Source organism: Bubalus kerabau, chromosome 21, assembly GCF_029407905.1.
Source record: "Bubalus kerabau isolate K-KA32 ecotype Philippines breed swamp buffalo chromosome 21, PCC_UOA_SB_1v2, whole genome shotgun sequence".
Classification (NCBI taxonomy): domain Eukaryota; kingdom Metazoa; phylum Chordata; class Mammalia; order Artiodactyla; family Bovidae; genus Bubalus; species Bubalus kerabau.
The window spans coordinates 45266164-45280581 of NC_073644.1; positions in this window are offsets into that span (position 1 = coordinate 45266164).

Here is a 14418-nt window from a genome sequence, read left to right on the forward strand (position 1 = left end):
GCATAAGCAGGCCTTGCCCCTGGGCTCTGACTCTGAACAGGCAGGAGAACACTCCTCAGGGGAACCGAGAGTGGTAAGTCCTTGCACGGGGGCTGGGGGAGGAGCGGAGGGGAGCCCAGACTGGGGGCAGTTAGCCAGTTGAGTGGAGATCAGGTGGACTTGGAGGAACCCCTTGAGCCATCAGGGCACATCCAAGGCCAGGATGGAAGGGTAGGATGGACTAGAACAGGGCAGAAATGGTAGAATGGGATCAACAGGGCAGCATGGAGCAGGAGAATGTCCGAGGGAGCTAGGGTATGGATGGCCCTGTGATGTATGTTGGAGGACCAGGCAGTGACGTAACGTGTGGCTTCATTTGGAGGGGGTCTTGGTTAAGGGAAATGGGCTGAGGGCTTGTAAAAACTGCCTGGGTCTGCAGTAATCGGCCCTTAACCTATCTTACGCAGCTCCACTTTTTGAGGGCAGAGTAATAGCCCACATTCAGAGCTCTGGGTGCATCCTCAGTCTGCCTTTGGAACAAACTTACTGAAGAGGAACTGCTGATTGCTGCATTTTATAGATAAGAAAACTGAGGGGTAGATGCTAGTTAACTTGCCCTTGATCACATGAGCAGCAATAGGCACAGGCAGGATTCAAAACCAGGTCTGTCTGACATCAGAGCTAAGTGGTGACATAGACTGTCCTTTCTCTGTGGCCTTGCATGTCCTGTAACAAGGGGTCACCCTCCTCTTGGGGTCAAGAAGAGGCTTTCAGGAGTTAGAGGGTAAGCATGTGACTCCTTCTCAAAGATGCTTCAGATAACAATAAACCTCCCCAAATGGGACCCTCAAAACCACTCCAGAGCCCCCCCCCACCCCGCCCCCCGCCGGCAACACTCATACACATCTGAGGGACTGCAAAGCAGCCACGGCCCTTGTCTAAGGAATACACACAACCTAACTGCAGTAATTTGCTGTGGAGTTTTGCCATCAGCCTGTTTCCCCTCTTTTGAAAGTTGAGGTCATTTTCTTCCCATCTCCACCTGTGGCACTTCTCCCTTGTTTTTGTAGGATATTGTCAGTAACATTACCAGGAGTGATGTCAAAATCCTACCTTCAGTTCTTGGGTTTTATGAATCAAGTTGTTGAAATCATGGGGGAAAAGGCTCAAAGGTGGACTTCCTCCCCATTCAGGCACTCCAAACATTTCTAGTAGATTTCAATAGACTTCCCATCATGTCAATAAACAAGGCAGGTGAGTGATACTTGTGCACGAACTATTTCTTCTCAGTTAAATATTTTAACATATACTTTACTACAATTTCCACTCAGGAAACCCATTGTAGACCAACTGTATTTTTGTCACTTTAGTACTACCAGGACTACCAGCCGCTGGCAGTTACGTGGGAACCATGGTAAAGAAATCCACAGTTTTCATCTGGGGACAATTGCTCCATCTGCACTGGTTGACCCCTTCTTATCGACAGCATCAAACAGAGAGGTTGGTATTTGGAGGTTTTGTTAATCCTCAGGAGTCAGGTCTTGTCCACAGTGTGTGGTACAAATGGGACCTCTGAGAACATCTAGTGAATCAGCGGGGCCCCAGGCCTGGTGCAGACGACTAGGCTTCCTCTGACGAATGGGAGGGCCAAGAAGCTCTTCTCTGTGACACTGTAGAGGTGGTCACATGTCAGTCTACGTTTGTCAAAAACCCATTGGATGTGCAACACAAAGAGTGAACCCTACCGTAAACTGTGGCTTAGATCAGTAGTAGTGTGTGAAGACGGCTCATCAGATGTAACAAACGGACCACACCAACACAAGATGTTAGTCACAGGGGAGGTGTCAGGGGGAGGGAGTCGAGGGTTTACCGGGGCTCTCTGCACTTTTCCCTCAATTTTCTATAATCCTAAACAACTAAAAAAAGTGTTTTAAATAAGAACAAAAGCCTCCTCTTAGCCAGTACACAGATCTGCTGCAACAAAATTAAAAACAAAGAGCGGGGGTTAGGGGTGGGGAGAGAGAGAAAGAGAGAAGGAAGGAAAAAGAAGATAAAAAAAGAGGCATTAAATGACAAAGGGCCCAATTAGGAAGAACACATAACTTAAGAAATGGAAGAAGTTCAAATATAACTTGAGGGAAAGAAGAAATTTCCCAAGTGCTTCACACTATAGGATTTTGAAAATGCAAGTTAATAAATGATCATGGGATGTGGCTGCGATCTAGCCAAGAGAAACGTAAAGTAATGCCGTATCCGCCGCAGCAGGAGCGAGGTTAACTGAATGTACCAATATCGCGTCACAGAGTAAACCGGCAGTAACACGAGCACCCACAGAATGCCGGTGTCCTGGTCAGGGATTAACACCTAGGGGACAGCGCTCCCAGAAGCCGGGCGGTGCACTCAGGAGGGGCTGTCTGTGAAACCAACCCCCCTCCTACCACCACCTCCAGAAGTGGGGGTGGGTGTGGGTTCTGCACTGCCCTAACCCTGACTGTCAGAAAGGTGAGCATGTTTGTCCGGGGCTCGGGGCCACTGCAAGCACTTGGCACACATTAGAAAAAGGCGCCAGCTCCAGTTAGAATACGTTGAAGAATAAAAAGACGCCCCTCTGGCTGGACCAGTCAGAGAAGGCACCACCTCTGGGCAGTCACCGTACGGTGTCCTTCCCTCTCCACCCTGTCTGGGGCCAAGGCTCGGCAGAGAGCAGGCTGGATGTCACTATCCCCCTGCCACAGTGCCTGGTGCAGGGCACAGCCTGCACCCCCATTCCTGCTTCTTCACCTGGAAGGACTCACACACTGGAGTGCAAACCCAGTTCCCGAGCCCTGGGTGCCAATCCCCCTTTGATGGAAAAAATGCACTGATGCCCTAGGAGTTTTTGTCCAGGAGACCCCAGTCCACCTAAGGAGGCAAAACCACTCCTTCCTGTTCAATATGGAAATGTACAATACACGCATATGTGCTGAGTCACTTCAGTTGTGTCCTCCTCTTTGTGACCCGATGGACTATAGTCCACCAGGCTGCTCTGTCCACAGGATTCTCCAGGCAAGACTACTAGAATGGGCTACCTTGTCCTCTTCCAAGGGATGTTCTGGACACAGGGATCGAATGTGCATCTTTTATGTCTCCTTCACTGGCAGGTGGGTTCTTTACCACTAGTGACACATGGAAAGCACCAGTACATGGGCTTCTAAAACAAAACTATTAATAAATATAAAGATAGACTAATCAGATTAAATTTATTAGATTAATTACTTGTGTTAATTTACATGTATAAACAGAACAATAATATTTGTGGGTTATACCTGAAGTCTTAAAATAAGATGTTAATATTTGCCATTTTAATCAGTTGGATATTCATTTGAAGCCAAATAGCCCATAGATCATCTTTTCTGCACATAAAATCACTGCTTTAACATTGGAAGGCAACCCATAAAACAATAGGCAAAATAAGCTTAGAAAAAAACATATAAAGGATTATGGAATTGTACAGTGGCAAAAATAAATTGAGCATGGAAATAATACCATCACATGATCAACCAGTAGATTAGAAACAGCAAGAAACACAATAGTTAAGGTCAGAAATCAATGACCAATGTAAAAGAGTGTTTTCATATGATCGCAGTCAAGAGAAAAAAGACAAGTCGCTTATAACTAAGACAATGTAACACGTAAAAGTGGATGTCCTTAAGAAAAAAAGTCAGCCAAAGAAAAACTCACAGTGCTCAAAAATATTAATCATGAAAAGAATTTTCCTTAAATTCAGGGAGAAGGGAAACTCTGGATCACAGAGCACATATTCCAGAAAATTGATACCTAAATTATGATCCTGGTTGTTATTTAATTCTCCAGGAGAAAATCAGGAATTCTTCAGTTGTCTAAGTTAAGAATCTTCTAGGGAGTATCTGGCCAGAATCAGGCTTGTCCACAGCAACATTCGAAGCCCAGAAACAGTGGAGCAAAGTTGTAAGGGAAAGAGAACATGACCCAAGGATGTTACACCCAACCAAGATGCGTTCAAGTACAAACATCCCCAGCTTGAAAGGACTTGAGAAATACAGCACTCTGGAGTCCTTCCTAAAGAACTACTTGCTGGTGTGAGCAAGGAATAAATGGAGAGACTGAAGTGTAACGTTCAGTGCCAGAAGATATTGAAGCAGCCTTCAGGGCTCTAAGCAGAATCAGGAGTCTCTCTTTTCAGCATTTGAGAGTGAAATCCAGCCAACCAAGCGATAAATCAAAAGAAACAGGGCATAGAATAGCCTCAGTGAAAGAACGGGGAGAAAGAAATCGTTCCAAAAGAGAGCTATGCTACAATGTGAAATAGAAATGTTCTAAAACTCTGGCTCACATCACAGGCTCAACTCATGGGTCTTGGTCCCTGAGGAGTGTAGCGATAAGGTTGGAATATGAGGCATGTCTGAGGTGGGATAGCTTGGGTGGGGTCACCTCATAATCTGAGAGACCAAGAAGGTTTCTGTCTCCACTGGGAGTGGGCACAGCACGGCCTTGAAGGGGGAGGGCGTGTGGAGAGCAAAGTAGGTAACCAAGCCCCAAAGACCCACCCGCCCATCCTCGACCTGCCCCTGGTCTCCAGCAGCCTTGCCCGGGGGACCTGCAGGACACACCTCTTCTGATGAGCCAGAAGGGATCCCCTGGAGGGATCTATCCAGGGAGTGAGCGGCTGGTCTCCTCTGGATGAGGGAAGGGACTATCTCTGTGCTGGTCACCCCACACACCACTGTTTCAAATACCTTCACCTGTTCCTGAATTTTAAAGCAGTTACCCCTAGAGACTCTGATGCTGGGAAAGACAGAGGGCAGGAGGAGAGGGGGACGACAGAGGATGAGATGGTTGGCTGGCATCACCGACTCAATGGACATGAGTTTGAGCAAACTCTGGAAGATAGTGTGAAAGACAGGGAAGCCTCGTGTGCTGCAGTCCAGGGGGTTTGTAAATAGTCAGTTGCGACTGAGTGACTGAACAACAACAGCAACCCCTAGAGAAAAGCCAAAAGCCTGATTGGTCCGTTTACAAAGCAGTCATTCACAAGTGGCGTTGAACTCCTGTCTGGCTGACTGATTCACACTGTCCAGTCAGCAGGAATGTCCAGGAGGAGATGCTCAGGCCACCAGAAAACACCCCTAGGTCAGCATGGTTCGCAGAGACCATGTTTGGAGGGGCTGATACTCAGTGGGCCAAAAATGAGAAGGGATTCATTTCAAGCAATGGATATTCATTTAAAAATTATAATTAGTCCCTGTAGGGTACACCTGAAAACAGGCAGAGGCTAGGAATGTACCCAGCCTCACTGATGTGGAGCCCAGAGCAAAGACCAGAGAAAACAGGCATGCTAGGGCCAGGGCAGGGAAGAGCCATGAATGAAATAGAGCAGACGGCATTTGCCCTCTGACTCAGGCAAGATGCCTCCCTGAAGGAAACCGGGGACCAAAGAGATGCTTGGAACACAGCTGTTGCAAACAGCTTCTCACCAAGGCTGGTCCCCACGGCCCTGCAGAGACCACAGCACACATGCTGCTTCTCGCCAGCCAGGAAAGGTTTAGAACACCGTGTTATTGGTGAGTAAGGAGTTAGAAGAGTTGGGTAGGAATGTAGACTCACAGCCTCTTTGCTGGCTGACCCTCAGGCCTCAGCCGGTCATGTCAGCTGTCACTGTCTCAGCTTCCTCATCTGTGAGAGGTTGGTCCACTCGTTCAACCCCTCATGCACACCAGGCGTCACCCTGAGCCCTCAACCCTGCGTACTTTAGGGCCAGCAAGCCCAGCGGATTCCACCTCTTAGCATACGAGCATCTTTTCCATCCACGTGTCACATGTCACACAGCAACCACTTTTCCTTTCTCCCTGAATTCAGCAAGTTCCCCAGGCAGCTTCCCCTTCTTCTAATCTATCATCCACATACCTTCCAGAGTGATTGTCCCAACACACAACCTTACTGTGCTTCTCTGCTGAAGCCCCTTTGATGGCTGCTGGTGGCTTTCTAGTCAGAGTCACAGCCTCTTGACCAGATGTGAGCGATGCCCACCTGCCTGGTCACATCCCCAGTGTTTCCCAGGTGAACAACCTTCCAGGTTCCCGCAGGACGGTCCTGTTTCAGTCATGGATCCTGGGAAACTTCCAGTCCCTGGCAAACCAGGACAATGGGATGGGTCTCACTACCCGGACTCTTCTCTGCAGCCCTCTGCTCCCCCAAGGCTCCCTTGGGCCATCACTCCTCATATTCTGTGGGTTGAGAATGGTCTTCTTATCTCCTTCTATAAAATCCAGCCTACATCTCATCCTCCAGGATGGTGGGTGGGCACCATCTCAAAGGTCGCTGCCAACCAGAAGCTCCAGAGCCCTTTGTGACCTTGTCAGAAATGCACATCTATGGGCCCCACCTTAGACATACTGACCCAGAAACTCTGGGGTGGCCTCGAGTGCTCTGGGCTTTGACAAACCCTCCAGGGATGCTGTTGTACCTGGAGGGTGAGAATCAGTTCCCCAGAAACCTTTCCTGAGCAGGGACCACTCTCCAGCTGGCTCATCAGCCCCCAGCCATGTCCACATCACCATGAGCCTGGTGGTGTTTTTCCTGTTGACACTCGAGTGCAGTTATCAGCTGACAATCCACCACCTGTCCAGCAAGTTCTCTGAAGACAGCATTGGCATTTTCTGCTGCTCTCCAGGTAACATCGGTCTATCTTTGCATATTCTTGGCAGTTTTATTAACTCTTTTATTAACAGAACAGACTTATTAAGTTCTATTTTGCTCCCCAGGTCAAACCATGTTACAGAGAAGTGTGTGATCCCAGGGGAAAGGATGTGGGGAAATGACAAAGGAGCAGGTGTCCACATGTTGCCCGGAAGCATCTGTAAGAGTGAGTTTTGCCCTAATTCTCACTAAAAGCCACAGGTCTTGGTTCCCCTCATTTTGTCATAATGATAGACATTCTTTTCCTGATCAAAGGATCATCACTACTTTTCATAATATGTTACCCTTGAGCTCTAAGGTTATATGCACTGAAGTTTTAGACATTAAAAAAAAAAAAAAAAAAAAACCCTCTGGGGAACCAAAATTTGATTTTGAATATTTTACAGCCTCTGAGCCGGCACTGTCTTTGTACACTTTTGGTCTCAATTAAAACCCCCACCACATGCCTGCTATTAATAATGACAGCAATTTACTTCTGTTGAAATTGAAAGCCTTCAGGTCCCTTTGAAAAACCTAAATGCATTTCACATGGTTTACAGACATGTTTCAAAGCTTTCTTCTCTTTTATAGCTTTTTTCCTTTGTGTTTTTTGAAATAGACTTAATCTTCAAAGTCTATGATTGCCATCGGGTGCCTGAAGACAGAGATCTGAGCACACACAGCTGCACACGCGTGTGAGTGAATTTACATGGATACCAGTATGTATATGCTGTGGTCAAATCGTTCTGCCTTCCAGGACAACTTGTTATTGTTCATGTAAATGTGATTTAACTGATTTTTTCCCTAGCATTTTTCCTTGACATTTTAAAAGCCAGTGAAACTATGGAAAAAAGAAAAAAGAAAAGAAAAAAAAACCTTTCAATGAAGAAACATAATTGTTTTCAGCAAGCCACATGTGACATTTCAGATGTCTGTTTTATATGACATTGTCTTGAAAGAGTAAGCATTTGGGAAGATTTCTTGAAGTAAATCATTAGAAGGAAACCTAAAACAAATCATTAAGGTTCATCAAATACACGAGAAGAAGAGATGGGCTTTGGACCACATCAAATGCCCGAGTTTTCATAGTCCAGTTTCATATCCTGAACATTGAAAAAACAGATTCTGATACAAAAAGATTATGCCCCTGCCCAAAAGAAGTGCACATGTTGGTGAGTAGCTGGTGTGGGTGAGGGGAGATTTCTGGAAGCAATTGGGGTGAGACGTCCCCAACACTCAGTAGGAAGCAGACCCCGTACCAGGGCCCTTGGTTTCTGAAGGACTCGGAAAAGTTAGGGTCGAATTAAGTTCTATTCAGTTCAGTTCAGTCGCTCAGTCGTGCTCGATTCTTTGCGACCCCATGAGTCGCAGCACACCAGGCCTCCCTGTCCATCACCAACTCCCGGAGTTCACTCAAACTAACGTCCAGCAAGTCGGTGATGCCATCCAGCTATCTCATCCTCTGTCGTCCCCTTTTCCTCCTGCCCCCAATCCCTCCCAGCATCAGAGTCTTTTCCAATGAGTCAACTCTTCGCATGAGGTGGCCAAAGTACTGGAGTTTCAGCTTTAGCATCATTCCTTCCAAAGAAATCCCAGGGCTGATCTCCTTTAGAATGGACTGGTTGGATCTCCTTGCAGTCCAAGGGACTCTCAAGAGTCTTCTCCAACACCACAGTTCAAAAGCATCAATTCTTCGGTGCTCAGCTTTCTTCACAGTCCAACTCTCACATCCATACATGACCACTGGAAAAACCATAGCCTTGACTAGATGGACCTTTGTTGGCAAAGTAATGTCTCTGCTTTTGAATATGCTATCTAGGTTGGTCATAACTTTCCTTCCAAGGAGTAAGAGTCTTTTAATTTCATGGCTGCAGTCACCATCTGCAGTGATTTTGGAGCCCAGAAAAATAAAGTCTGACACTGTTTCCACTGTTTCCCCATCTATTTCCCATGAAGTGATGGGACCAGATGCCATGATCTTTGTTTTCTGAATGTTGAGCTTTAAGCCAACTTTTTCACTCTCCTCTTTCACTTTCATCAAGAGGCTTTTGAGTTCCTCTTCACTTTCTGCCATAAGGGTGGTGTCATCTGCATATCTGAGGTTATTGATATTTCTCCTGGCAATCTTGATTCCAGCTTGTGCTTCTTGCAGCCCAGCGTTTCTTATGATGTACTCTGCATATAAGTTAAATAAGCAGGGAGACAATATACAGCCTTGACGTACTCCTTTTCCTATTTGGAACCAGTCTGTTGTTCCATGTCCAGTTCTAACTGTTGCTTCCTGACCTGCATATAGGTTTCTCAAGAGGCAGGTCAGGTGGTTTGGTAGTCCAATCTCTTTCAGAATTTTCCACAGTTTATTGTGATCCACACAGTCAAAGGCTTTGGCATAGTCAATAAAGCAGAAATAGATGTTTTTCTGGAACTCTCTTGCTTTTTTGATGATCCAGCCGACGTTGGCAATTTGATCTCTGGTTCCTCTGCCTTTTCTAAAACCAGCTTGAACATCTGGAAGTTCACGGTTCATGTATTGCTGAAGCCTGGCTTGGAGAATTTTAAGCATTACTTTACTAGCGTGTGAGATGAGTGCAATTGTGCGGTAGTTTGAGCATTCTTTGGCATTGCCTTTCTTTGGGATTGCAATGAAAACTGACCTTTTCCAGTCCTGTGGGCACTGCTGAGTTTTCCAAATTTGCTGGCATATTGAGTGCAGCACTTTCACAGCATCATCTTTCAGGATATGAAATAGCTCAACTGGAATTCCATCACCCCCACTAGCTTTGTTCGTAGTGATGCTTTCTAAGGCCCACTTGACTTCACATTCCAGGATGTCTGGCTCTAGGTGAGTGATCACACCATTGTGATTATCTGGGTCATGAAGATTTTTTTGTACAGTTTTTCTGTGTATTCTTGCCACCTCTTCTTAATATCTTCTGCTTCTGTTAGGTCCATACCATTTCTGTCCCTTATTGTGCCCATCTTTGCATGAAATGTTCCCTTGGTATCTCTAATTTTCTTGAACAACATTCTGTTGTTTTCCTCTATTTCTTTGCATTGATTGCTGAGGAAGGCTTTCTTATCTCTTCTTGCTATTCTTTGGAACTCTACATTCAGATGCTTATATCTTTCCTTTTCTCCTTTGCTTTATGAACATATCAAAAAAAAAAAGCTCCAATATTCTTTAGTAAACCATTTTGAAAATGTATCCAATTAGAAGTTGGAAATGAGTCATTTAAGAGATACAGAAATTAAATGAAACAGGCTGGAATTCCTTTTACTATATTTAATTGGTCAACAGTTTTTGCTTTATAATTTTTAATTGACCGCTAGCAGCTCTATTTGATTGTTGCTTTTTCAGGTAATGTTTTTCAAAAATGTAATAGTCAATATGTTTATGAAGAGTTCAATAGGTGAAATTATACACACTTTCTCAGGTTAATACTCTAACCTTTGTCCTTAACATTTTATTTTGAGACCAAATGAGCAGAGTTCAGTAATCCCCTTGAGGTTTTAAATTTAGCTGTATATGGTGTGAAGAAAGCAGCCTCTGACCAATGGAGACAGGATCATCTTCCATTTTCCTTGCCTGAAAGAAGGGTTCCAATTTCCTCCAACTTTATGAAAAATCTAAAGCTGATGGCTCAACATTTTTGATTACATACCCCTGAGTTTTTAAAAAATTACTCTACTATATCTTTAAAAAAATACACAAAGACTATGATTTCTAAAAGGATAAAAAGAGGATAAACTGAATAGACTCTTGAACACTATTAATGGCATTAAACGATATCTTTTTGCATCATGCTGGACCACGCTTCTTTGAACATCTAACATACGAATAAAGTAAGCAAAATGTCACTGTTTTCTTTCCATCCCCAACAGGCATGGGGTGGACATGTGCCCTCTGAATGGCTTTCCCAACCGTGTTTGTGTCCATCTTCCTATCTCCAATCTCAGGTTTGGGAAGAGGCATCACCATGAGTTGGGATGTAAAACCCACAGGTGCCAATTATACCTGAGACAGACTTTCTTTTCTGTGTCTTGGGCCCGGGGACAGGAGGGTGCCTGGCCTTGCTAGACCACCCTGGGCTTCAGCAGGAGTACCGGGGGCATGAGGGGCTTCTTCAACCCTCCACAGCAGCCAAGGTGGAGGCCCCAGGATGCTGGAGCCACGGGCCTGGGACCACATGCTCTGGGCTGACCTCCCAGTGACCAAACATCCAGCCCCTCTCGGAAGGAAGCCCCCAGGGCTGAGGGTTTCCAGCCAGTTCTCCCAGGGCCTCTGCCCCCAACACTTGGGGGTGTTTTCCCTGTTCATACTTATGTGAGTTTCTATTCCCAATGCATGTTCCTTCATCTAACCCTCAGCAAGGTGGAGGCCACCCCAGGTAGATTGGCCAGAATATTCAGAGCGCAGCCACCTGCAGTCCTCAAACACTCCTGCTCCCCAGGCCCCACCAGGAGACACTCAGTTTGTTCCTGAGTGTCTGATCCACAGCTCCCAGCCAGTTCAGCCCATAATGGGGCCACCTGATGAAGTACATCCTTTGTCACCTGCTTGAGGCTGGGCAATGCCACCATGGAGTTGGGACACAGAAGATCAGGACACCGGAAGCTTACTCAATGCAGACACGAACTCCAACCCTGCCTCCCTGCCCTGGGCTTGTTTAGCACGTGGTTTGGTTTGGTTTCACAGAACCGTGTTGTCTAAGCTACTGACACCATCCACCCTTCATGAATTTCATAGGACAAGCTGGTTCTCCCTGATATGGTTTCAATATTTTCCTTCTTTGTATGAATGCGTCAAAATGCTCCCAGGAGATTGTCAATCAGCTGGCAGTGTTCACTTGGTCCAGTTCTGGTTTGTTTTTTCTCCGGTTTATTCATTTTACCATGGGTATCCTGGGAATGTGGGAAGCAGGCACCCCCCACACCCCTGCAAACACACGCACACAGACCCACACACACAGAGTGTGGTTGTTTACCATCTGCCTGAAAGATGGCTCCATTGTGTAGTAAGAACAATGTTATTTAATACAGCTATTTTTCTTTGTGTGTGTAATTTTAGGCTGGTTTTTAGCCATTTGGTATATTTCATGAGCTGTAAGTAAAACTACACCCCTCAAAAAGCAAATGAGCTAAAGCTAAACTATTTCATTTTTCCTTTGTAACAACTTCTGTCTCCACTTGAAATGAAATTAACTGAATAAGTTGAAGACCATGCATCTTAATATTATGAGAAGTTGTTCTTTGTGCTCAGTTGCTTCAGTCATGTCCAACTCTACGACCCCCATGGACTGTAGCCCACCAGTCTCCTCTGTCCATGGGGAGCCTCCAGGCAAGAATACTGGAGTGGATTGCCATCTCCTTCTCTAGATCTTCCCAACCCAAGGATAGAACCCAGGTTTCCTTCATTGGCAGATAGATTCTTTACCATCTGAGCCAAAACAGTAAACTTCTCAGCAATGAAAGAAGGGATCTTAAGGCATCAGTTAGGCTCTGCCCTACTGGTTTGTTTATCTGAGCCAGGTACACTGCTTTTCATAATGAGCTCTAAATAAGTCTGTGATAGGTGACATTTATGTTCAAGTCTCAGGTGTAAAAATAGATTCCTCTGTTTTCCTTAGGTAGCACAGAACTAGAACAATTTTATTGAGTCTTGGGACAGCCATACCCTCATGCAGTGTAGTTGACTTGCCAGGTCCATCATGACACAAAGTACCATTGCTGGGTGACATCAGCATTTTCCCATGTCATGAAGCATCCCTGGACAACACAAAGGCCGTGTGTCGGCGTGTTCAGTAACCGAATCATAGTCCAGTTCTTGGAATGCATCAACTGCCCGCCTATCATGGGAGGACTTGTGGGTGAAGCCACTGACCAACAGAGAAGAGGGACCAGGAGTCCCAGGTCCCTGGCTTGCTGATGATGGAGAAATTGCCACCAGAAAGTGGAAGATGCGGTGATCTGGGGCAAAGTGTGGGATGAAAAGCAGACAGAGCTTTTGGTGACTGCCCTGTCTATCAAGTCTCTTCTCCAGGGGTGGGAACAGACCAGGGGGAGCCATGGGTGGGCGGTGGGGGGCCCAAAATGTAGAGAGGACAGGAGAAGCCACCGGCCCACAGACCTAGAGATCTGAGCCACATCTTCCTTGATCTTCCTTTGCTTTCACGTGGGAACGGGGAGGGTTTTGCAACCTGATTTACAGTTTGGATAATTCAGGTGCTGAATTTATGTTACGTAAGGTGGAAAACAGAACTGAACTAGATAACACTGACGAGTCAGAACAGAACCTGAATGCAACGCTCCCAGTGGTGTTACCAAATTCTCCACCCCCAGCTAAACATCATAAATAAAACCACCAGAGCCATCACATAAATCAAAGAGAAATCTGGCTTTGCAGAGTTCAAAATAAACACAGTGAAGCCAAGTCCTGCTGCCCCCTCACCCCTACCCCCACAGGGAGCTGGAGCCCCGTCCACACAGGCACAGAGGTTCCCAGGTGCCCAGGCTCGGGTGGCTGCTCCAGACGGTGTTGGGGGAGCTATGCTTCCACCCTGGCCTGGAAATCCTGCGTCTCTCACTCACCTCTGGGCTCCCGTATAGTAGAACATCTCGTATCCATGCATCGACTGGGGGTCCATAAAGAGTTACTAACTTGGGCACTGGGCTAAAGCTGATGAGAAATCTAGACAAAATAGGAGAAAACAAACTAGAGATGCATATAGCTTTCTGAGGTGTATATGGTTAACTTATTTTCAGCTGAATTCTTGTGCTCTTTGAATGATTGTGTGTGTTTAGAAAAGGTTCCCCGCTGCTGTCTTTGTAAGGAGAGAGGCAGCAAAGGCATCAAAATCTGTATACGAAAATAAAGAGATGCTAGGTTAGGGCATGATGTGATCTGACATGAATGAAATACACAACGTCTATGTGCAGGCAGGCACCACCTCAGAGTGCCATGTGTCAGCCAGAGATATTAGCACAGACACGATAAACCTCTCCAATGTCAGGTTTACGTGTCCAGGTCAGGGCCGCCCTGACTGTCCTCCGGCCTACACAAAATCGCATGAGATCAAGAGGGACCACGCATCTGAAAGCCTTTTGAGGATTATAGCATGTTACACAAGTGTGGAGATTAAGCATGACCGTGGACTTGGCACTGTTGAACTTGGTGGCCCAGAGCACTGTTTAGTTTTGGCTCAGGCTGCCCTGGAGACCTAAACTTCAGGTTGCTGGAAGGTGGTGTGTAGGGCCAAGCCTGCATGTCTCGTCACTCTGACACATACACCCGAAGCCATGACAACAAAGACATGCACTCTACAGTTGGAAATTCACAGCCACAGGGCAGCACCGCAGTGGCTATCTGGTCAAACCACCTGTTTCACTGATTACAATGATCTGTTTTAAAAACTAGGCTGTTTGGATATTTTATACATAAAACGAACAAAGCTAGCGGAGGTGATGGAATTCCAGTTGAGCTGTTTCAAATCCTAAAAGGTGATGCTGTGAAAGTGATGCATTCAATATGCCAGCCAATCTGGAAAACTCAGCAGTGGCCACAGGACTGGAAAAGGTCAGTTTTCCTTCCAATCCCAAAGAAAGGCAATGCCAAAGAATGCAGTCGTTCACATGCTACTGCACAATTGCACTCATCTTGTGCTAGCAGAGTAATGCTCAAAATTCTCCAAACCAGGCTTCAAAAGTACGTGAACTGTGAACTTCCAGATGTTCAAGCTGGATTTAGAA